General features: G+C 49.6%; 1 protein-coding gene and 5 non-coding genes across 6 annotated transcripts in view; 2 read left to right on the forward strand and 4 right to left on the reverse strand.

The window, feature by feature from the left end:
- Positions 1 to 24,000, reverse strand: part of LOC101522509 (histone H2B type 1-C/E/F/G/I) — a 231,840-nt gene that overhangs the window by 133,531 nt on the left and 74,309 nt on the right. The gene's annotated exons all lie outside the window — the stretch shown is intronic.
- Positions 1,121 to 1,202, reverse strand: TRNAS-UGA (transfer RNA serine (anticodon UGA)). Its single transcript has one exon. It is a non-coding gene; the product is annotated as a tRNA-Ser (tRNA).
- On the reverse strand, positions 11,457 to 11,550 carry TRNAI-UAU (transfer RNA isoleucine (anticodon UAU)). Its single transcript has 2 exons — positions 11,513 to 11,550; positions 11,457 to 11,492 (listed from the first exon to the last, which is right to left on the reverse strand). It is a non-coding gene; the product is annotated as a tRNA-Ile (tRNA).
- On the reverse strand, positions 17,964 to 18,036 carry TRNAT-CGU (transfer RNA threonine (anticodon CGU)). Its single transcript has one exon. It is a non-coding gene; the product is annotated as a tRNA-Thr (tRNA).
- Positions 19,504 to 19,608, forward strand: TRNAL-CAA (transfer RNA leucine (anticodon CAA)). The gene is made up of 2 exons: positions 19,504 to 19,541; positions 19,563 to 19,608. It is a non-coding gene; the product is annotated as a tRNA-Leu (tRNA).
- Positions 21,336 to 21,408, forward strand: TRNAK-UUU (transfer RNA lysine (anticodon UUU)). The gene has a single exon. It is a non-coding gene; the product is annotated as a tRNA-Lys (tRNA).

Consider the following 24,000-nt stretch of genomic DNA (forward strand, 5'->3'; position numbering starts at 1 on the left):
GTCAGTGCCCGAGTGGTGATTGTCTCCTATCACACCAGGTCAGGTGTGGAGTTTTCCACTGTGGTGTCTTGCCAGCATTCAGCAAGTTGGGATCTAGGGGCTGTTTCGGATCTCAGATTTTTGGATTGGGGGCACAAAGCCCATAGAACAATAGGGATAGCACAGTGCTTGCCCAGGGAAGGACAGTGGACCAAAGGACTAGAAGAGCCTGTCAGGAGCAGGTATTTGACCTAAAACAAAAGAGACCCGGCATGCAAAAGGGTAGGGTTGTTCTTTTCAAGGAGCTGAAAATAAAGTGGTGGCTCGGTAACTCTTGGGCTCCGGAGTTTTCAGAGACTGAATGAGTGTTGTGCTCTTTATAAGCAAATTTACCCGAAACTTCCAGAACAAACATTGCTCTTATGGCTCAAAATCAGGTAAAGACCACTGCAGCTGAACAGTGCTGCCCAAGGTGAGGTGCACAAAACACTTCTTACTTACAGCTTCTCAGAGCAGCTGCCTGGACTTCGGAGTTGCGGGTATCATCCATCTCCGACCACAAGTGAGAGCAATAAAATCTCCTCTGATCGGTCACTCGTACACCCCACTCAGCACAGGACTCGAGCTCAGCCCAGGCACTTCCTCCCTGGGGTGACTGTCGTTGGCCCATGGGTCTCAGTTCTCAGATTTATAAAGGACAACATGAAAGTGTTGAAAAGTCGCGCAAATTGACTTACAGAAAGCTCTGGGTAGAAAAATGCTTCACAAATGTGTGCGGGTACCAAAATCATTTCTGTGTATAAGTTACACCGAGTATTTTTGCTATTTTAATGTTTCCTGCAATACTAGTAAAAAAAAAAAAAAGTGACTTCCGCAATCAAATAGTGCAGGAAAAAAAGTTATAACCCCCAATGCTGTCTAAACCGGGAGCGTCTAAGGGAATGTGGGTGTCTGTTAGGATATTCAGAGGAAATCCCAGCACTGAAGTCACAGTAATTGGAGTCCGTTGGAGGAAAAGTGAATAGTCTTCCACATCCATAATTCAGCTACTGTAGCTCTAACAACGTTAACAAGTACGGGTGGCCTAAATCGGAGATTATAAATGCCGAAGGCAGTAGCAGGACGCTGCGCAGGTTAAAACCGTAGTCGGCAGGATTCGAACCTGCGCGGGGAGACCCCAATGGATTTCAAGTCCATCGCCTTAACCACTCGGCCACGACTACCTGCATGTAAAGTCGCCGCCTAAGACTTTAGAAGATAAGCACGCCTTTGCAGCCAGGCTGCCGGAGCGCCCCCAGGGTAAGGATGCTTTAGTGTGTGACAAAGAAGTCGGCCAAGGAACGTGGAATCTAAAGACGCGTGCTGACACGCACGTTTTGAATGCTCTCTGCCAGGCGCACCTGTTTGCAGTTGTAGGTCGATACCCTCAGGCCCAAGGGTGTGTGTTTGTGGAGCTGCAGCGGTGACTCCGCTAGCCTCAGGCTTCTGCACTGGCTGTCAGGGTGGAATACTAAGAAACACCTTGGACTGCATGAACCAGATTTGGGCAGAGCCGCGAGATGAGAGGCGGGTCTTGCTGGGACGCTGGGAGAGAAAGGGAAAGCTAAAATGGTTCCCACCCTCTCCGGGCGGGGGAAAGACTTTTGGCTAAGTTTTGTAGCTGAAGATCATTGTCTGCTCCAGTTCTCAAGAGCTTGTCAATGCCAAACTGAATATAGAATGGGAGGGGGGCGTGTGTAGACTGATGCTTTTCGCAAATACTACAGAATTCAGCTTCTTGTGGTTCTGTTTTAAATAATCACAGGGACTAAAGGAATGGGCACTCAAGCATGGAAGTGCTTCACCAGGACACCATCAGGTAGACTTTCAGGTGTACACTGGGAAACCCTGCAGGTCTGAGACCTCCCCTTGTCACACCCGCTTTCCTTTCCTGGAAGCAGACAACTGCTTGTGCAGTGTGTTGAGTTGTGCAATCCCAAAAGACAGGTGGAATGGTGTGACCCACTGTCATTGCCAGGCTAAGACGAGGTCTAGCAGGATCTGCAGGGGACTCAAAGCCAATATGTCCCCATAAAGAAGAGGGGGCATTTTGGACAAGGCCTGAGGCAGTAGGAGAGGCAGCTGAGTGCCAAAGCCACAGAGCAAGGAGTGCCGAGGGCTTTCTGTCACCACCAGAAGCAGGAGAGAGATACTCCCTCAGTACCCCATGAGGAACCTGGCAGATACCTTGAGATTGGACTCCTGGCCTCTGGAGGCGTGAGAGATGACATTGCTTCATCAGGGAGTCCCTTCCCACTTCCTTGGAGCCAGGTCATCTCTGTGTCACCTTAGCTGATACCTTACAGCCTCACACACAGACAGCGGCCCTCTTTCTCTGCAAGAGATGCCTGTAGGGGGATAACCCATGCTGAAAGGCACTGCTTCAGTGCAAAGACGCTTGTGATACTTTTACTTACAAGGAAGTCATTAGAATATACATGTCCACCATGGGTGAGCAGGTCTTGTCTATCTGGAAGAATACCATAAAGCCAGAATGTGATAATGTATAATAACATGCAGTAAGTGATAATAACATGTAACAATATAAAACAGCATGTAATATAGATTATGTATGCTAGACTATAGTACCTCCTGGCACATGTGGGAGCCAAGGCTGGGAGCAGGCCTGGTAGGGGAACTATGGGCACTCTGCTGCAGGGCTGCAGCCCTCCCTGGTGAACATGAGGGCCAAGGCTGGGAGTGAGCCAGGCTGGTTAAGGCAGTAGAACCTGCTATCATATATGTGGGCCAGGTCTGGGGGTGGGGCTAAGGCGCAACATCCACAGGTGTGCGCAAGAGCCAGATGGGATGTGGGACAGACTGATCTAACCCATAGCACACGCTGTCACATGCAAAAACCAGGGCTGGGGGTAATTGGGGTCACCCTGACTAGGCTGCAGCACCTGCAAGGACCAGTCTGTGGCAGTCTGGGATAGGCTAGATCACAACACCCATCAGTCTGCATGAGAGATGAGGTTGGGGGCGAAATTGACCAGGCAGCCGCATCTACCAATATGTGCATTGGCTGGTGAGATGATGGACCGAACCTGACCCTGCATGCTGGCTGGCTGCACGTAAGATTCAAGTCTGAGGTCACTGCAGGTGAGGTTTCTCGGGGGGTTCCCCAACTAGAGCAACTAGATTTAGATCTCAACCGCAGGGAAAATCTCAGGATGTGTGGGCTGACCCTGGAGTGCGTGAGTCAGACTGGGCTTCCCCAGTGGTTGGAGAAGTGGACCTCATGCCCATTTGCAGTGGACAGCATGCCCAGATGTATAGGAGACGTGACAGCCAGCTCATCCAGACCAGCAACAGACATCAAGTGTCTCATCAGAGGATGAAAATGAGAACAGGCTGAACCACTGTCTTGGCCAAGTTTTACAGCGTGTTCCGTGGATGCATTAAGGTGGAATTGGTCAGCTAATAGACCTTCAAAAGATTTTAGGTAACACTGCTACAATGAAGCCATACACATCTCAGAACTATCAAAACCACCCAAGTAATGTCCTTCCCCACATCAGGGTCTCTATGGCATCATAGGGCGACCATCCCCCCAGTACCAGTGCTGATGTGTTTGACAGGAAAGAGGGGCCTCCTCTCTTTCCCTTCCTGCGCACACAAGAGAAAAAAGTGGAAACCTGTATCTCATCCATCTTCCTCCAAAAAAACTCAACCATCCCCACACTAATTGGAGACCCCCATGGCATGCATCCCTCTCAACAATGTAAAGAGTATTTAAACATTAGATTAAATTAAAAGAAGCATTGTTTCCCAAATCATAAATGATGACGAGACGCAGAGCTGTTCACGTTCATGTGTTATGACAAATTACTCCACCACAACTGAGATGCAAGGAGCCTTGGTTAACACAGCCTCTGGTACACGGCTTATCCCACAGACAACACAAAACACCGACAAAGGACCGTCATTGTAGGTGTATAAGACAGCTGTCAACAAAGCTTGGAGTGACGGGAGGGGTCAGCAGTAGTAACTGAATGAACAGAGTGCATGACAAGGAAACCTAATTGCAAGGAGAGAAGTCCACAAAAATAAAGGAAAGGCTGTTCTTGGACAGGGCCAGGAGCCAGAAGGCCTGCAGGGCCAGGAGCCAGAAGGCCTGCAGGCCGGACTGTCCCTCCTTCACTCGGCTGCAGATAGGAGCTTTATTTTGGGGTTCGGGGCTGCTCCTGACACCAGCACAGCCAAAGGCATGAGTGAAGAGTTTAACTATCAGGGGGCTCCTAAAAGACCCCCAACTCCCTTTCTGTGCTCACTTCAGAAAGCTGAACTTCATCACCTCTGGCACCAAAAACGGGTAAGATGGCTTGGTTTTCCTCTGAGAATGTTGCACCCAACCCAAACCTCTCCAAGAAGTACCCAAGCAACTCTGCTAAGCAGCAAAGCTTATTGAGGAGGCAAATAAACCAACCACTTGGGGGTCAGCTCTGCTTTGGTTCAGAAAGTGACCCCAAGGTGAGAATTAGATGGGTTTTTATAGAAAGAGTGAGTTAAAAAGCCATGGCAACCAGGTGAGTTGGGCAGCCACAGGATGCTGTGATGCAGACAATGAATGGACAATGGGCAGGCTATAGCAACCACAGAGGCTGCCATGGAGACACAGGGTGGGCTCTAGCAGCCACAGGAGGCAGTCATAGGAACAATGAGTGAATAAATCACACAATATTGATTTTCCTAGAACCAAGGTTGCTGGCAGGGCATGTTCATTAGCCTAGTGATCTGGACCAAAGAGCAGGAAACTGCAAAGTGTTTTGTACAGAAGCATAAAGAGCAGGTTCGCAAACTTAGGCAGGCCTGAACCAAAGTGACTCCATTTTCTGACCAGATTTTACAGGAGACCCAGAAAAAGCTCCTGCCTCCTGACGTTGGTCTGGCCACCCCAGCCATTGCAGCCATTTGGGAAGTGAGCCAGTAGATGGAAGATCTCTTTCTCTCTGTAATTCTGTCTTCCAGCTAAATAAATAAATCTTAAACAAACAAACAAAAAATCCAGTGAGCCATTGCCTGAGGCCTCCACATCCCCAGGCAATTTTGTCTCCCTCCCCCACCTCCACTAACCCCTTACATCTTTCCACTGCCTGAGAGGAGTTTGGAGGTTAAGTTCACATTGTGAGGAAGTTCAGTGGCCTTCCCTGGGACAGGTGCTGTCCAAGACTCTGCTCAAGGTCACCTCAGTAACGTTCCTTCCCAACAGGCTCCCACGGGTGAGGTACAAAGTGTGACTCTGAGGAAGCTTCTGGCTCTAGTGTAGTGTAGGAATCTGCAGAGCCCACATGGGAATGGATGTTGAGACTGAGTGGTGGTGGTAGAAGGAACACATTGGGCCAGGCCGACCTGGTTGATATTAAGTCAGTAATTAGAGATGTGCACTTAATGCTGCTATTTAGGTCATGAAGGAAGGCTCTTATGGGGTCAATATATTGGCTCAACAGGCTAGTCCTCCTTCTGTAGTGTCAGCATCCCAAATGGGTGCCAGTTCCAGTCAGTCCTGCCCAGCTGCTCCATTTCTGAACCAAGGGGGGAAAAAAAAAAAGAGGGCCCGGCAGCGTGGCCTGGCAGCGTGGCCTAGCGGCGTGGCCTAGCGGCTAAAGTCCTCGCCTTGAATGCCCCGGGATCCCATATGGGCGCTGGTTCTAGCCCCTGCAGCTCCACTTCCCATCCAGCTCCCTGCTTGTGGCCTGGGAAAGCAGTCAAGGACGGCCCAAAGCTTTGGGACCCTGCACCCGCGTGGGAGACCCGGAAGAGGTTCCTGGTTCCCGGCTTCGGATCGGCGTGCACCGGCCCGTTGAGGCTCACTTGGGGAGTGAAACATCGGATGGAAGATCTTCCTCTCTGTTTCTCCTCCTCTCTGTATATCCGGCTTTCTAATAATATTAAAATCTTTAAAAAAAAAAGAAAGGCTCTTACAGCTCATTGTGTTGGCTACCTGAAACCTGGATTGAAAGTCCCAGTGAAGCTAAGTCTGAGCATCGGGACAGCACGGGTGGCTGGGGGTGCTGGGCTCATTAAGGCTTCCTGCTGGGGGTCCTAGCTCTCCTGCAACCTGGGGATCCTAGCTCTCCTGCAACGCTGCTAAACAGGGGGAGGGTCCTGGGCTTCTGGATGGTCAGAGTGCCAACTGGTGGCAGGCTCTGCTAGCTGGCCAACTGGCGGCCAGCTCTGGGGCCTTGGGGTTATGCAATTGCTGCCTAGGGATAAGGCCACAGTAATGTGTAAGTGAGGAATGAATCCTTAGGGACACCCAACAACAGGGCCACTGTACTTACAGGTAAGCGAGGGGACTAAGACCTAGTGATTTGGAGGGGAGTGACCTGAAGATATTTTTGGGTCAGACTGATGATGCACCAGCCCACATGGAAGTCCCAGGTTGGGCTTGTTAACATGGAATATGGCTGACCATCACAGTACACACACAAGCTATGGCTGGGGGTCTGTCTGGCAGGGCTAGATCCCAGGACATGACAATGAGTGTCAGATTAGGGGATGGGTCACATTAGACTGGGTCATGACACCAACTAACACACAAGAGAACCAGGTCTTGGGGTGGATTCTGTGGGGGATATGTTGGCCCAATCCTATGGACTACAAGTACTACTGGTTAGCTTGAGAGTTGAGATGGTGATGGGCTGAGCTAAGTATGACCATGGAACTCACCGATGCTCACTGGCACTGGGGCTGGGAACAAGTGGGGCAGGTCCAGGTTGTAGCACCCGCATAAGTTTTAACAGGATGTGGGCCACTCCAACTGGTGAGCTGCACCAGCTCATACAGATGGGGCAGGCCATGTTGGGTAAGGCCAAGCACCCGCTGGTATGCTTGAGGTCTGAGTCTGGGAGTGGCCCGAGCGGGGTAACCTGGGAAACTCCTAGTGGGTCATAGCTCCTGCTGATGTACATGTGGTCCAGACCTGGGTGTTGGGTTGGCTGGACAGGGTAGCTCCATCTGTCGGTAAGTGTGTGAGTTGGTTTTGGAAGGGGGAGGACAGAGCAAGGCTGAACAAAACCGTAGCCCACTGGCAAATACAGAAAACAGGATGGAGTTCAGGTCAGGCCAGTAAGTCAGAGATGAGAGCAGGCTGAGCAGGGTCAGGTTGTAGCACCTGCCAGCGAGAGTTGGAACTGGAGGCCGGCTGGGCCAGGCCAGGCTACAGCATCTGAAGGCAAAGGCCAAGACAGGTGAGGGGCTAGGCCAAGCTGGATCAAAGCAATACTGGCATGGGCGAGATCAGTGGCTAGGATCATGCCTGCTAAGGGAGCTAAGGGAATGCCCTGGCTGGGTTGTGAGTCCCACTGGTGAGCACAGGGGCCAGGGTGGGGAATGAGATCTGGCCGGGATGTGGATGCCGTCTTCCTCTGCATGGGTCTGGGGCGTGCGAGACTGGGCTAGACTCCAGCACCCATCGGAGCTTGTGAGGACCAGGATAGGTGTAGGACTAACTAGACTAGGTTTATGCCCCTGATGACCCAGGTGTGAGTTGTGTCTGCATGTGGACCAGGCTAGGATGGGCTGTAACACCCAACAATAAAATCCAGAATGGGTTGCAGGCCAGTCAGGAAAGGCCACTGTTGCTGCTAGGACAGGAGTTGGACTAAGTAGGGCTGGCCCATGGACCCACCAGTGTGCACAAGATCTGATATTGGGAGAGATTCTGATGGAGGAGTTTGGGAAACTCCTCTGTTGGGACACAGTCCAGGTAGGTGAGTGCAAAAACCAAGACAGGAAGCAGCCCAGACCAGGCCAGGCAATGGTACCCAAGGCTTTACCTTTGGCTCAGGTCTGGGGCGAGCCAGACTGGACCATTTCATAAAACCTGCTGGCAAATCCGAGAGCCAAAATTGTGCGTGGGTCATGCCAGGTTGGGGTTGGCTGGGCTGGCTAGGCTGTAGTCCCTACCAGTATGAGCTGGAACTGGGGGCAGGCTGGCAGGCTCAGGCTATAGCACCCACTGGCAAATGCTGAGGTGAGGCACGCCATATACACCAGACTGGGCTGCAGCACTCAACCAGTTCATTTGAGACCTGGGGGATAGTGGGCAAACCCAGTTGGGTGGCTACAGGGAGATCCCATGCTGGTCCACTATTCCTACTGGTGAGCATGAGGGCTGGGATCACTGGCAAACCAGGTTGGGCAAGGCTACAACACCTGTTGGCCTACATGTAAGCTGGATCAGAGACAAGCTAGGCCAGGCGGACTGTACCTACTGGTCATGCATAAGCCAGAAGGGGATGTGGGTTGGCTGGGTTTTGCCGCAGCATCAGCAAGCAGATGCTGGCATGAGGAGAAAACTCTGTTGAGCTAAACTGCAATACCACTTGGAGAGTGCAGGATTCAGGAGTGGGAGTGGGCCCAGCAGGGAAACAATGGGCACCTCCCTCTTGGGTTGCCGCTCCGTCTGGTGAGAATGAGAACCAGGACTGAAACAGGCATGGCTAGACAGAGAGTGTGGGCTGGAGAGTGGAGCTGGTTGGGTTGAACTAGGCTTCAAAGCCCATTGACATGTATAAGAGCTGAAGGGGATGTGGGACAGACTGAACCAGTCTGCTGTACATACTGGCAAGCACAGGAACCAGGACAGGAGTCGGGCCTGGTGGGGGTTATTGTAGGTCACTCTGACTAGGCTACAACTCCCACTGGTTTGCCTGAAGGCCTAGTGTGCAGCGGGCAGGATTGAGCTGGGCTGCCACACCCGTTAGTTTGGGCTGGAGACAGATCTGACACAGCAATTACAGCTAACAGTGTGTGTATGTGTAAGACAATTTGGGTGACAGACTGTGCCGGGCATGTATTGGCATGTACACACACAAGAATCAAGTCTGGGATGGCCTCAGATTAAGTTTCTTTGTGAATTCCCCCACAACTGAACCACTGGACTCAAAACTCTAGCCATGGAGGAAATTGTAGGTTCCATGGTCTGACCGTGTGTCAGACTTAGAGCTCCTCGGTGGCTTAGGTGGAGCAGTAGACAGTATATCCAGATGCATATGGAGGATTTGGCAGTACACTGGAACCTGCAGAGGACACCTGGTACCATAACAGAGGATGGAGAACAGAACAAATTGATCAACTATCTCAGCCAAGGGGTGGCAGAGAGCACCTGGGCAAATGGAGACTCTAAGGTGGACTATGTCAGTTGGTGGATTCTGGAGAGATTTCATTATGTTTGGAGTGGCAAGATTGGCAGCAACACAGAACTGTTGAACTATCAAAACCACTTAAGTGGGACCCTTGGAGCATGTGCCACATCAGGGACCCTGGAATGGTTGGGAGGCTGGGTGTTGGCTTTTCCCCCTATTTGTCCCCTCCCCCCAGATGCAGGAAGAAAATAGTGTCAAAATAATGATCATACCCTTTTTCCTTTAGCCCTTGACCCTTTGTACCCTAATGAAATATGTAAAACGTATCATAAATAAAATTTATACAATACAAAGAAAGTCCCATTGAAATCCAGCTCACTTGAATTAGTGAATAGAAAAGAATTCAAAGGCTTAGAGAGACTTGGAAGGCTAGCATGGATTTGTCCTTTGAAATCTCACTTGTTTCCAATACTTTCAGAAATAAATTCCTGAGGGGGTCCCCCCAGCATCCTTGAAGAGCATGTGGATTGCTCTTTTGTACAGCTCTCATAAGGAAAGAGAGCCCTTGAGATGGAGCTAGAAAAAAGGGCAATCTTTGGGCAAAACTCAGAAAAACAAAATGTAGGGAAACACAAGTTACAAGAAATCCAAGGGCAGAAGAGGGGTGACATGGTGCCTTAGATAAGGTGTGGGAAACATTAACCAGTTACTAACCCTTCCTGGTCGTAGACCAAGATGGGGGCTCTGATTACACACCCGCCCCTGCATTCCTGAACAAACAGGGAAGCCAGTGCAAATATGAACCCTGTGACTTGGACAAGGGGAGGGGCCAGGACATCACAGGGAAAAGAAAAAAATAGCAAAAGAGATCAGCCTTGTGGGAACAACACACTCCCGGTTCTGGGGCCCCTCTCTCAGGTAGGGAGTTTCTGTCACTCATTGCAAATAAACTTGCTTTCCCTGCAGCAGTTTCTTGGAGTCCCTCTTCCGACTGCCACATCAGGACGTTTCCAACAGCAAAAATACAGTGGTACCTGTATTTTTGGTACCAAGCAAAGTGTACGTCTGTTATGGGGAAACTGGGGAAACAGACAGCGTTGGTCCTCATCACACGTGAAAGAACTTCTACGCAGCAAATCAGTGAGCAAAACAATTTTTATTTTGTTGTTGGCCAACAGTGGGGCTGTGTTGTGATCTATCCCAGAAATGAGTCAGGCAGAGGCAGACTCTTAGAAGCTCTGGAGTCTTAACTCACCAGCTGGCACCAACTGATGGCCTGTCCCATTCTACCACATGTGGAAGAGAGCAGTAGCCCCAACCAGCCGTGTCCAGGGATTCTTAAGTAACAATCATCCAGCCAACTAAGAAAACATTGGTATATGGTAGAAATCATTCAATCAAATCCAGTGGCCCAGAACACAATACCCAGTCACTTTAAACATCATGCGCATTAAACTAGGAACAGCCAGACCAAGCAAACAGGTTCTCCCAATTCTGTTTATGGAAAACAATTGGGGTCAATCCTTATACTGCCTGAGCTATAAAAGATAAGCTCTCATCCTGGAAAGAGACAAGCGCTCTCACTTCTCTCTCGGGGACTTTCCAAGAACCCTAAGTCAAAAGGTCAAGTTATGGACATGTCCCTAGCCTTCCTGTCGCCATTTTCCATTGTCTTGGTTGTCACAGTTGGATGGCCAGGAACCTGGAAAAGGATAGGATTGGAAAAGGGTCAACAAATACATCTGGGCAAGGGGTACATGCATAGACTCCTCCAAATGGCTGAAAATGTGTGTTCCTCTTGAGTCATCCAAAGCGATCTCAGCAGAGGAGGATTTTAATGAAGGATGAGCTGTTCTGTGTGTCTCAAGCAACAACAACGTTGTGATGATTTTCCACAGGATGAGAAAGAGATCCCTACCCATCCACTGTTTCACCCGTGGGGGAAAACTGACATCCATGTCCACCACAGTCGGAATAACAGCTCAGGATGCACCTAGGACCCCGGCGGCCACACAACCGTGGGAGCAACTCCCAGATTACAGGGGTAGAGTTTCTCCGATTTTTGGTTCAGTCTGTAGAGAATTCAAGAATAGTTTTGTCAGATGCTTGCTAAGAGGTTCCTTTAAAGCTGCGCAGCCAGCTTGAGAGCTCCTGCTGGAAGAGAAACGGGTGTGGTGGAGGAGGTGAGACCAGTTTCCTTCACAAGTAGGAAACAGGCCAAGTAGCCTCCTTCAATCCCAGCGGTCGCTGCGGCCTCGCCGTAGAAAAAAATTAAGCTTTTCCTTCTTTTCTTTACCAAGGAGGGGGGCAAAATCCACGAGCTGAAACCGCACAGGAAAGAAAACATGCTCCAGGTGAGGCTCGAACTCACAACCTCGGCATCACCCGCACATATACTGCTGTATAAGTACCGCGCGCTAACCGATTGCGCCACTGGAGCATGCTTTCCTTGCGGTTGCCGCGCACGCCCTACGGAGCCCAGCCTCGGCGCGCGCCCCCCGGCAGATCGCCCGTCCGTGCGTGGGGTCCTGGCGTTGTTCCCCCAAGCCGTGGCTGCAGGCGGTGCGGGAAGCTACGAGGTGAGGGCGGAGAAGGCGAGGAGCGAGTCAGCGTCCCTCCACCATTGTCGCCTCTGGGAGAAACGGGAAGCCGCGCGCTGCTAGCGGATCCCGAGCTCGCCAAGCTACTGGCCTTCTCTATGGTTCCAAGCCCTCCCTCCGGTGCTGACCTGCGACTCGCAGCGGGGGGTTGGGGGGGACCCTCTCAGCCCCGCAAGAACAACTCCCTCTTCGCAGACCCCAGCCATCGCCATCGCGCAGACCCTATCCTCCGCGACACCTGCCCTTCGGTGAAACCCCGCTCCGCCTTCAGAGGCCGATCTGCCTGCCTACTTGCCCGCTTGCTTGCTGGGTTGAGTCGGGAGAAGCCGCAGCCATCTAGGTCACCGATGTATGACAGCTGGAATGGCCACCTCCCCGGCTCATCTGCGGCCAGCGCCGAGTTAGGGGGCATTTAGGAGACCCCCCCCCCATGTCGCTAGCGAAGCTCCGACACTAGCTGTCACTCCGCGCCTCCCCCAGACACCTGCCGAAGAACCAAGTAGCATAGTCACCCACGTTTGCGATCTTTCACAACCGAGATGGAATCTGCAGTTCCATTGTGTCGTTCACAGGTGGGGGCCTTTAGGGTAGTGACCAGCGGCCAGAGGTGTCTGCTGGCTTGCGCGTGGGGGACGCTGCCCTCCCGGGCGCTGGACCCGCTTTGGTCTCGAACTCAGAGGCTCATTTCCTTTTGCTCTTCCTCAGCTGCTGTAGAGAGCTGGAGTTTAATTTTAAGCCAAGTCCTTGTCTTCTAATTGGAGAAGCATTCTGAGTTGCAGGTACATCTAGATGCGGTGTCCAGAGAGGGAACGTTTAGTGGCAAGGTGAGAGGACACACACACACACACACACACACACACACACGGGTGTGGGCATAGTTGAGGGGTGGCGTGTACCAAGAGGGCCTAACAGCATGAGGGAGGAAGTGGAGAAAGGAGATCTGCACTGCCTGCCCTCCAGAGATCTGGGTGAGAAGGCCCTTCCCCCGGCCGGCCTCATTTATAAGGCCAGAAAAGGCGTGCCTACACAGCACCGCCCACACCAGGTCTTGGGGAAGGCAGATACACCCTGGAGAGGAGGCTGTTTGTCCCCGGGGAGTGTGTGGCTTCCAGCTCCTGACTCCCAAGGCAGCTAGCTACCTTTCTTCTCTCTTGGCAACAGCAGCCCATTGGGTGCAGCTGATGGACACATGGGTAGGACACTGTTCTCAACAATACTCTCTGTATTCCTTCAAGAACATAGAATTATTTCCTAAGGAGCTGGGAACATAAGGGATTTGCCATGGTATTTCACTCTCATTAACGGAGAGTGGCCGGGCACAGCCTGAAGCGATGAGTGTGGAAATGAATGTAGATAGAAGTTAAAGAGCTGAACAAGTCTCCCATCGCATGCACTGAGTGGTGCAAGGCTGGCCCAGGTAGCCCTCCTCTCACAGGTGGCCTCACTGGTGGAGCAGGTAGGACCAGGAGGAGAAAGACAGACAGGTGGAAGGACCAACGCGTGGGAATGCCCTTCAAGTCCACTCCGTAGTCATCCCAGGAGACCTTTTCCTTCGAGGTCCAGCAACAGCTACCTTTTTTGCAGGTGTAGACCAGCTGTTGGTAATCCTGGGGTGTGCTCTTGTCTTAACCTATTCCCTACCGACAACTGTACTAAACAACTTGAGGAAATCATCCTCAAATGACCACAACTGAAGGAGGTTCTGCTGCCTCTTGAACTGCTAACCATCAGAAGCCTTGTGGGCGTCATCACCAACAACAGGGAGCCATAGGGGCTGTGGGTAGCACGTAACATTACATCTTAGATGTGTGGGCAAATCGCCGAGAAGAGAGGATTTGTATAATTACAGTACACGCACAGAGAAATCATTGGGTTTTGAACTGGCTCTACATGAGGGCTGTTGGAGGACAGACAAGTCCTATTACAGGGACGGCTGTGGTCCTCAAGTTCTTGAATCAAAGAAAGATGATCAGGAATGTCCAAGACTTGAGGCTCCAACCATTCTGTTTGGAAAAGAATCAGTTCTGTGTTTCAGTTTCATAAATAACTGAAGGCTTCCAATAACCTGAGATGATGCGCATTTCCCATTAGGTATGCTTTCCCTCCATGGATCTCAAAACTCCATCAGTAGAGTGAAACTCTGAGCTGGTGTTCCAAATGTCACAGATCCCCAAAGCATGAACAACTAAGAGCACAAAGCTGAAAGAAACCTCCCCCGCCCCAGGTGGGTTTATGCACAGGCTCTGTGTGTACACACCTTCAGAATCTTTATGGTCTGCCGTACTCAGGCAGGAAGTTGACCACAGTCACCAAGATCCTCCAGCCTGTCCCAGGGGACAAATGGAGCTCAGAAAATCTGCAGCATTCTCACTTCCCCCAGCACTGAGAGCATGTCCCCCACGGGAAATGAGGCTACCACTTCTCACTATTTGGATATCTCTTCTTGCAGGGTACAGTTAGTCCTGGAGGAAGAACTATCCAGAATAAATGCTCTCCCACTATAAACCAAGGTGTCACAGGAAAAAAAAAAAAAAAAAGGAGCAAGGTAATGACAAAAAAAAACCAGTTGAGGTCCTTCATAGTGGGTCACATTAGGGCACCAGTTCAAGTCCCAGCTGCTCCACTTCCAATCCAATTCCCTACCTGTGGACCCAGCAAGCAGCAAAGGATGACCAAAATGCTTGGGGCCCTGTACCCAAGCAGAGGAGACCTGGAAGAAGCTCTGCAAGCAAGGCCCGTGTCACCGTGTATCCCGAGCCGAGCGGAGGGACTAGCGTTGAAAAGAAGACAACACACACTGGGTCATTCGTGTAAGGAGAACGCCGTTTTAGTGAAACTCCAGGCTGCCTTTTTATACTCTGCCTAGTTCCTCTCAGTATTTTTCCAATGCTCAAGCAGCTGTCCTAAAATCCCCCCCGGGGGCATAACTTGACAAACAGGAAGCAGGAACTTGTGGTTAAGCCAGGGGCTAAATGTGTCATGCCAAGATTGCTCCCCTATTACATCTCTTGAGAACAAGCTAAGCTGTGGAGTTAACCCTTGGGAGACCCGGCCATTCAAAACTCCTGGTTACTGGCTTCCAATTGGCTCAGCTCCAGCCATTGTGACCATTTAGGGAGTGAATCAGCAGATGGAAGATTCTCTATCCCCACTTTTTGTGTAACTTCAATTTTCAAATAAGTAAATCTTTTAAAAGAAAACATAGATCTGTTCATGAAAAGATGCCCCCACATTACCTCCAGCCCCCTCTTATCAGGACGGAGCCATCAGTATCATCATAAAGTCAAGCACATGCCAGTGGTCTCTAGAGAAAGGCAGCGATAGCACACAGATGGGTAAGAGGAAATTCGTGATGGATTCTGGAGGCCAACAAGACTACAATCTGCGGGAAACAAGGTGTGGCGCTCAGAAAGCCAGCGGTGCCCTTCAGTCTGAGCTCAACTCCCCAGTGGAGGCCTGAGGCCCAGGAACCTTGCTGTCTGGAAGTAGCTGATGGACATAGCATTCTCATCTCCTCCTCTTGTCTTTCCTCCTGCATCCAAGGGGTTGGTGATGGTGAAACTTTAGGGTTCCAAGACCCTGGGCCGTCCTCCATTGCTTTCCCAGGCCACAAACAGGAGGCTGGATGGGAAGTGGAGCAGCTGGGACATGAACCTGTGCCCATATAGGATCCCAGTGCTTGCAGGAGGAGGATTGGCTAATTGAGCTATCACACCAGCCCACCTCCTCACAATTATCTTTCTTAATGTATGTCAGAGTGTTAAACCCGAGTGGGGAGGGGCCAGGGGCCCCCCGCCCCACGACGAACGGAGCCCTCCGGCAGACACGAGACAGGAGACCAAGAGATGCAAGGTTTATTTCACACGGGCCCGTGGGTGCTCCCGCTCATTTGAGTAAGGAGTCGCCCCTAGCCGCACAAGCTGGGTCTTTTTATAGGATATGGGAAGCAGGAAGCGGGGTTACAGAAGCAGATGCATAGTTACAGGGATCCCATTGGCACCTTTAAGTCACACAAGGCTATGATTGGTACAGGAGCTGCCCTTGCTCAAAGCAGTCTTCAAGAATGACTCAATGTCTGAGAAATGGAAACTTATCTTTCTTTTGTAAAATAGAAACTTGGGAAACTGAAGCTCATTGTTCCTAGCTCTTGGAAAGCACCCAACGGCTCCTAGCTCCTTATCTCACAAGGTCTTCTGCCTGCAGGCATCCTATTGACCCTTTTTCTGCTGGAGCTGAATTTGGGCTCTACAAGAGAACGTGACATTCTTTCCTTCATGAATCAAGCATAATTTAGAAACTCAAAAGGGAAGAAAATAACTATATTTACTGTTGTTTTCTGTCTTCCTTTTATATCCCAAGGTTCTTCTTTTATTATGTCTTTTCAGGTTCAGGAATTCCCCCTAACCTTTCTTTTAAAGTTGGAGACAAATTCTGTTTGATTTTTTTTAAGATTTATTTTTATTACAAAGTCAGATAAATAGAAAGACAGAGAGGAAGATCTTCCATCCGATGATTCACTCCTCAAGTGACCACAACGGCCAGTGCTGTGCCAATATGGAGCCAGGAGCCAGGAACCTTCTCCAGGTCTCCCACATGGGTGCAGGGTTCCAAGGCTTTGGGCCGTCCTCCACTGCTTTCCCAGGCCACAAGCAGGGAGCTGGATGGGAAGTGGAGCTGCTGGGATTAGAACCGGCACCCATATGGGATCCCGGCGCATTCAGGGCGAGGACTTTAGCTGCTAGGCCCTCTCTTTAATATTTTTTTTTAAAGATTTATTCATTTTATTACAGCCAGATATACACAGAGGAGGAGAGACAGAGAGGAAGATCTTCCGTCCGATGATTCACTCCCCAAGTGAGCCGCAACGGGCCGATGCGCGCCGATCCGAAGCCGGGAACCAGGAACCTCTTCTGGGTCTCCCACACGGGTGCAGGGTCCCAAAGCTTTGGGCCGTCCTCGACTGCTTTCCCAGACCACAAGCAGGGAGCTGGATGGGAAGCTGCTGGGATTAGAACCGGCACCCATATGGGATCCCGGGGCATTCAAGGCGAGGACTTTAGCTGCTAGGCCCTCTCTTTAATTTTTAATAATCATTTCTCTTTCATTCCTAAAGATTTTTTTTTTCAGGTATAGAATCCAGAGTTAACTGTCTTCACTTCTGACTTTCGTGACTTCTGATAAGAAAACCACCCTCATTCAAATAATCTATTTTTACAATATGTGTGGGGTTTTGTTTTGTTTTGTTTTGTTTTTGGTAGCCTTCAAGAGTTCCTTCTGTCTTTAGCTTTGGAAGGTTTGGTATAGATTTACTGCATTTACTAGTATGGATTGGATCTACTGCGTTTGTCCTATTTGGAGTTGGTTCACATTCTTGAATCTATACATGCATGCCTCTTGCAGAATTTCATATATGTTCAGCAAAAAAATTTAATATCTTTTCCATGTCATCTTTTTCCTTTCCTTCTGGGACTCCAATGATGTGAATGTTTTAAGTTTATTATAGTCCCTTTGGATGCCGGGAACTCTGTTCTTGTTTTTTCAGATTGAATATCTTGTAATTTCCTGTTCGCACATTTTTTTAATGGCTCATTCAGAGAGGGCAGTGTCCATGAGACCAAGTTCCCCAAGGACTTTCAGAAACAACTGTGTTCCCGAGTGTGAACCACAACAGTGTGTCAAATTTGGTTCACTGTAGGGCGTATTGGATTGTTTCCAGAATCCAAAGTTATTGTTTTGTCTTTAGAGAATAATGTATCTGGGATCTGGGACCTTCGTATCACAAGGTTATTGCTTATTTAATAACAGGGTGTACCAGGGAAAGTTCATCATTTGGATTCCTGACAGAATGAAGCAGGGAGGCCACTTACATGTTTGTGGGCGGCTCGGCTCCAATCATGAGTTGCTGGGCTGAGCCTGGGGTGCCCTTCCTGACCAGGGAGGTTCTTGATCAGCTGTCATTTCCCTTGTTCTTCCTCTGTACTCTGCTTCCCTCACTTGGGCTGTGTGTTCCCAGCCAGAGTCCACACTATGCAAGGTTCTGAGATCCACTATCAGATAGACTGATTCGTTCCTAGGTGAGCTTAGAGAGTTGCTGGGTAAGTATGGTAAAAATCAGTAGTGTCTCTTCCGGCTTTTTAGCAGCCAACACACAAAAATACAAGACATATTGGTTTCTTAATTCTCAAGCAGAATCAGCTTTACTAGTTGCTAAGCAAGTGTCGTGTTAACAAACTTTGACAAAGAAGCAAGCTGCAGGCCCAGGTGAGATTTGAACTCACGACCCCTGGTTTACGAGACCAGTGCTCTAACCGCTGAGCTACAGGGCCCTAACAAGAAGCTAGTTGCCTCTAAGCTCCTCCCAAAGTGGTTTACACATTCATTCAACTTAGAGGCTTCCCCTTTGTTTTTTTTAAATATTGGTATCCCACCTTCTTTCTCCTTTTGATTTTCTAGCTATAGTCAAACCCCAGCATGTACCAGCTGTTTTAACCATCTCTCCAACAGTCCTGATAAACTGGGTCCCTTTATTTGGCTAAATCCTCCATTCTGCAGAATTTTGGGCTTGCAAATCTCCTGGACTTCAGTGCTTGGTGCCTAAGGAAAACTAGCTTAGTCTGTCTCAAATCTCCCAGCTCCCCTCTCCCCCTGCTCTAATCAGAAGAGCTAGATGGGAGGGTGATGATGGGCCAGCGAGGCATCTGGGAAGGGGAGGAGATCCCATGTGTCCCATACCTCCATAGGTCCCAGTAGGCGTACGTGATGCCAGTTTTACCCTGCAGACACTCAGCAATATTCCCCAGCACTCTGGCAGCCAGGGGAAGGGTTCAAAATGAACGAAAGCTATGGTGCCAGAGAGTTGGTCTTACAAAGCCCTTCCTGAGTCCACCATGAATCCACAGCAAGAGGACTTGCACAGCAAGGGACTCACTGACTCCTGCAGGCAGGGGCCCCACCATGCAACCACTTTCCACACTCACACCCAACCAGCACTGAAGTGCGACTTTGGAATCCCCAACACGTGAAGCCAGGGAAGGCCTCTTTTCTCAACTGAGGTTCCTCCAGAATTAGAGAATGCTGTTGAAAGCAAAGTGGTGGAAAAAGCCAAAACCAAGGAGAAATGAAAAAAGATGAAGGCTTTGAGGGCAGGTATTAAGTGTAAACACAGCCTGCTCCTGCAGTCCCCAATGGCCAAGGTTCCCTGAGGGCCCCAACCCACAGCCAACTCCCAGCTTCACATCTCCGGTGATGTGGCAGGCTACAGGACAGGCCATGGTCCAACCTTCAGGTTGTAAATACCACACTGGGTAGACACACACACACACACACACACACTTCATGTAAGTATGTGTGTGCAGATACATGAACAGGTGTTTCCATCCACGTGGAAGATCACACAGCTCTTACGGATTTTTAAAAGAAAATTGCATTTAGCAACTCAGAGAAACGCCATAAAACACTTCTGAATGAAGAGAGAGCAAAACTTCCTCACACGATCAGTTTTAAGGCTAAACGTATAGAAAAACTCTGGTGGCTACTGGCTTAGTTGAAGTTCTGTTACCGCTACATCGCAATACTTTCCGTTTGTCCGCGGACCCCGGGCGGCGTGGAGCCGGCGCTGCAGGGCGGGAGCTCAGGGTGGCGGGGCTGGGCCGCCCGGCGAAGCGGCGCTGGGGTGGGTCGGGGTGCGGGAAGCTCGCTCGGTCCGCTCCCGCCGCGGGTCCTTCCCTGGCGCGGCTCGCGTTCCCGGCTTGCTCACCTCATATATACCTCGGCAGTCAGTGGTACCGGCATGTGTCAGGATGGCCGAGCGGTCTAAGGCGCCAGACTCAAGCGTTCGCTTCCCGCCTGGGGCTTCTGGTCTCCAGTTGGAGGCGTGGGTTCGAATCCCACTCCTGACACGCAACTTTTCCTTCCCCGACAGGAAACTAACCAGTCACGCCAGTTCTAGGGCTGTTAATGCAGAGACATATATGGTAGCTCGTTCGTTCTTTCTTTCTTTCTTTCTTTCTTTCTTTCTTTCTTTCTTTCTTTCTTTCTTTCTTTCTTGGTTAAACATTGTATCCTATTGAAATTCTAACACACTGGAATCTTAATCTTAACATTCAGGACTGACAATTTTGCTTTAGTTATGCTGGGCTTCCTCCCTGTACCCCTTGTGGGTACAGCCAGCGTGGGGGCGCCTAACCTGCTTCAGTCCTGGGTGTGAGTCCCGGACTCGCAACCATCCCAGCTATTAACCAAGCAGCAACAACTTGTGGGGCGATTCAAGTGTTCTGAGTTCAGCAGAGACCACAACTCAGAATTAAAACAGCAGAAATGAACAACTCGAGGACGGTGTCTTTTCCAGAGAATAGTTTAAAATACTTGAGCGACGATGCTTGCAATGTTGGCAAAGAGGAATGGGCAGAATACCAGGTGTGAGTGGGAAAAGCAAACTGCACAATGAGACAGGAGCGGGCGGACCCTGGCCAGATCCAGGCTTCTGCTGCTGACATTGTCTTGCTGGGTTTTTCCATTTACCGGCTTTCTCCTGCCCTGACATAGAAAGCTCTCTAGTCTCTAACGTGTCAGTATTTGTCCCAAGCCCCAGTAAAGGAGGGAGTTTCTCCTGCCTCCTCATTGGGGAGTGGTAATAATGGAGCTTTTCTCTCCTCACAGAGCCTTCCTGGATCGCTCTCGAGGGTGCAGGGTGGAAACCACTGTTCACCTGCTCCGGATCACTCCTGCTGCTGCCCACCCCAGGATTCCCACCAGAGCACTAAGCAAAGACACCCACGCGTGGCAGAATCGGTCTCTAACTGATATTGGGTCTCACGCATGGATGAAGCTACAGCTGAGGCCACGGAGGAGGAGGCTACGGAGAAGGAGGCCACGGCTGAGTCCACGCTGGACCCAGGGCTGGGCCCATAGCTACACGCATCGCTGGGTCCACAGCAGAGCATCCGAGGGGAAGCCAGGGCTGGGCCCACGGAGGAATGCGCGGCTCCACCTTTCACACCTGCAGCACTGCACGCTCACTTGCGTCACGTTTGTTGTTGGGAGTGCTTGCGATGAGGTTCCAGGAAACACTAGTTTGGAAGACCTCGCAAAATCCAGAGCAGACAGTGGGAGCTGACTCCAGCTTTATGCACATGGCTGTCCCGGCAAGTAGTAGCAGGCCACAGCCTTGCAGTGCGACAGACACCCCACACACCAAGAAATGCTGTGCCGGGTTCCCAGCCAAACTCAATCTGCCGACCGCAGCAATCACCACACTTTCACGCAGGTACAGGACCAACAGGTGCCACGGAAGACCGAGTCCCTGACCTTACTGGGATTATGACGCTCACTTGCGCTTTTTTCTCTCATTCATTTGAAAAACGACACCCCCCTCCCCCCCCCTCCCCAGTATATACACACACATCAACTCTCCACCTGCTAGCTATCCCTATTACCAGAGTTTCTCAGGGCTGGGTAAGGCCCGGGTACAGTGAAAGTTCTGGCAACCAAGAACTCCAGGCATGTTGACTTCAGCCATTACAAGAAGCACACTGACAGGAAACTGGAACTGACTTTGGACACCCCAGCAGCCCTTGGTGATCAGTTTGCTCATTAAAAAAGAATCAATTGAAGGCACCATTATGGGGCCTGGATAGCTCAGTCGGTAGAGCATTAGACTTTTAATCTGAGGGTCCAGGGTTCAAGTCCCTGTTCAGGCGTACTATTTTGGTTTTTACCTGCTGGTATACTATCCATTTCCCGTACTGTTTTGGTTTTTACCTGCTGGTATACTATCCATTTCCCGTACTGTTTTGGTTTTTACCTGCTGGTATACTATCCATTTCCCGTACTGTTTTGGTTTTTACCTGCTGGTATACTATCCATTTTCCCTAAGGGGGCATTTTACTTCAGGTTCTTAAGACAAAACCTACTCAGCGACTTCTGCCAATGGTAAATGAAATGCATTTCAAGGGATACTAGTAAAAATAACCAAGAATTTGAAGTGAAAGAAGAAAATATACAGGTATGTTAGAAATGTGCTCAAATGACCCAGACTTTACATCAGTTGTAAATGTTCCAAATGTTCTGATTAAAAGACAAGTATTCCAAGAAACCGTTGAACTTATCTGGACAATAAGATGCTGGACTCTATGCTTGGTAGATGCTTGCAATGAAAGAATCTCAACTGAATTTGAACTGTGGTGATGCAACAAGGTGGAGGAATCCACCATGGGGGGGGGGGAGGGGTGGGGGGAATCCCAGTGCCTATAACACTGTGTCACATAATGCAATGTAACCAATAAAAAATAAATTAATTTTAAAAAGACATACTTTTTTCAGGTCACACTTAACATAAGCTAGCTAAATTTACTGGGATATACTTTTTTTTTTTAAATTCCCACAATTATTCATTAACTGGGGCCTGGCGTGCAGCTTGGGTGAGTTTGACAAGAGGATACAATCTTTGCAAGCACTGAACTCTGCACAGTGTATCTGTCACCACCCTGGGGTTTGTCTGAAGGCCTACGACCCTGGCCATGGGTAGTTAAGCTCCACCCACCCCATCCACCGAGTCCAGTGTGGTTGATGCAGGGCTCACAAGATGCAGTTAAAAACATATGTTAGTTTTCAGCCTCTTTTTTTCAGAAGTTACATTATTCATTTGAGATTAGTAGGCCCGTGCCTTTTTCAATCTTTTGCCTGTCTTTGCTTATTTCACTTGCTTTTGTACATTCAAGTAACACGTCACATGTTAAACTGACAGCTATGCAGACACAGGTGTCTCTTTGTTGCCTCCCTCCCACCTACTCCTGCAGCATCCAACGTCACAACATGCTGGATTATCTTGCCTGCATGCCTTGAGGAATAAGCAAGCAGAAAAATAATTTTTAAAATCGTACTTGTCCTTCTTGCACTTAGAGGCAGTGTAATAGAAATACTGACATGACCCCCATACTCTCACATAACAACAAATCTTGGAAATCTTGCCTGTTTTCTGCAGTGGCATTGAACTCCCCCTCGTGGGGGTAGCAAGCTATTTAATTACGTCTTATACTCAAATAGTTAGTGATTCCAGTATTTGACAAAATACAGACTAGGCTGCAATCAATCCATAGGGTCGTTCACAGCTTCTGTTTGACGGATGTGGATTTTCAGGGCAAACTGTTAGAATGAGAAATGATAAGACACTATTCGAGGCACCCACACACACATTATTGGAGGGCAGCGGTTCAAATCCTCACTCCACTCCAGATCCTGGTTTCCTGCTGAGGTGTGTCCTGGGAGACAGCAGGTCATGGCAAAGGAGCCGAGTCCCTGCTACTCTCACACAAGCACCTGGATTGAGCGTCTGACCTAGCCTGGGTTACTGTGGCATATTTGAAGTAAGCCAGAGATGAGAGATCTCTGTCTCTCTTTCTCTTTTACTTATTCTGTAGGCTCCGGTCTCCCAAGGGTTAACTCCACAGCTTAGCTTGTTTCTAAGGGGTAACAGGATGGGCAATCTTGGCCTAATGCATTTTAGCCCCCGGCTTGACTGCAAGTTACTCTTCCCTGCTTCCTCTTTGTTAAGATGCCCCCAGGGGAGCTTAGGAATTGATTGAGCATTGGGATAATACTGGGAGGGACTAGGAAGACTATAAAAGATGCAGACTGACCCCAAATAAACGGCATTCTGTTTACAAGAGTGACCCACTGCGTGTTGTCTTGTGTTGTCTTGTGTGTTGTCTTTTTGTAACCCTAGTCCCTCAGCTCGGCTCGGCGTCGCCGACATTATTCAAATAAAATTAATTTAATTCTTAACAAACAAAAAAAAAAGATTAAGGGTGACGATTTGACACAACAGGTGAAGCTGTTGTCTGCAATACCAGCATCCAATATGAGCCTGGTCCAGTCCTGGCTGATGTGGCCATCTGAGGGGTGAAGCTGTGCATGGAAAATCTCTCCCAGTGTCAGCCTCTCCCTCTCTTTGTGTAATTCTGAGCATCAAAGAAAATGCAAACTAAAATACAATTGAGTTGTTGAGAGAAATGATTCTCATGTATGTAATGTTGCTAACGATAAGGATGGCATCAGTTCATGATCACACATGTTCCCCCGAGCCTTGTTGATTTCCAGTCTGATAGAAGATTGTATCTCCATGTCATTGCAACTTAGAGCTCTTTATTATGGAGTCTGAACATATTTGTATGTGTGCATGGGCAGAAACACATGTATGTACGAAGTTGTAGTGCTTTCTTTCGGCTGTTAAAACCTTGGGCTTTACTTCTGCAATGTGCTTGCAAACACTTTCCAACCCCACCATTCGTCAG

Source organism: Ochotona princeps, chromosome 1 (assembly GCF_030435755.1).
Source record: "Ochotona princeps isolate mOchPri1 chromosome 1, mOchPri1.hap1, whole genome shotgun sequence".
Taxonomy (NCBI): Eukaryota; Metazoa; Chordata; class Mammalia; order Lagomorpha; family Ochotonidae; genus Ochotona; species Ochotona princeps.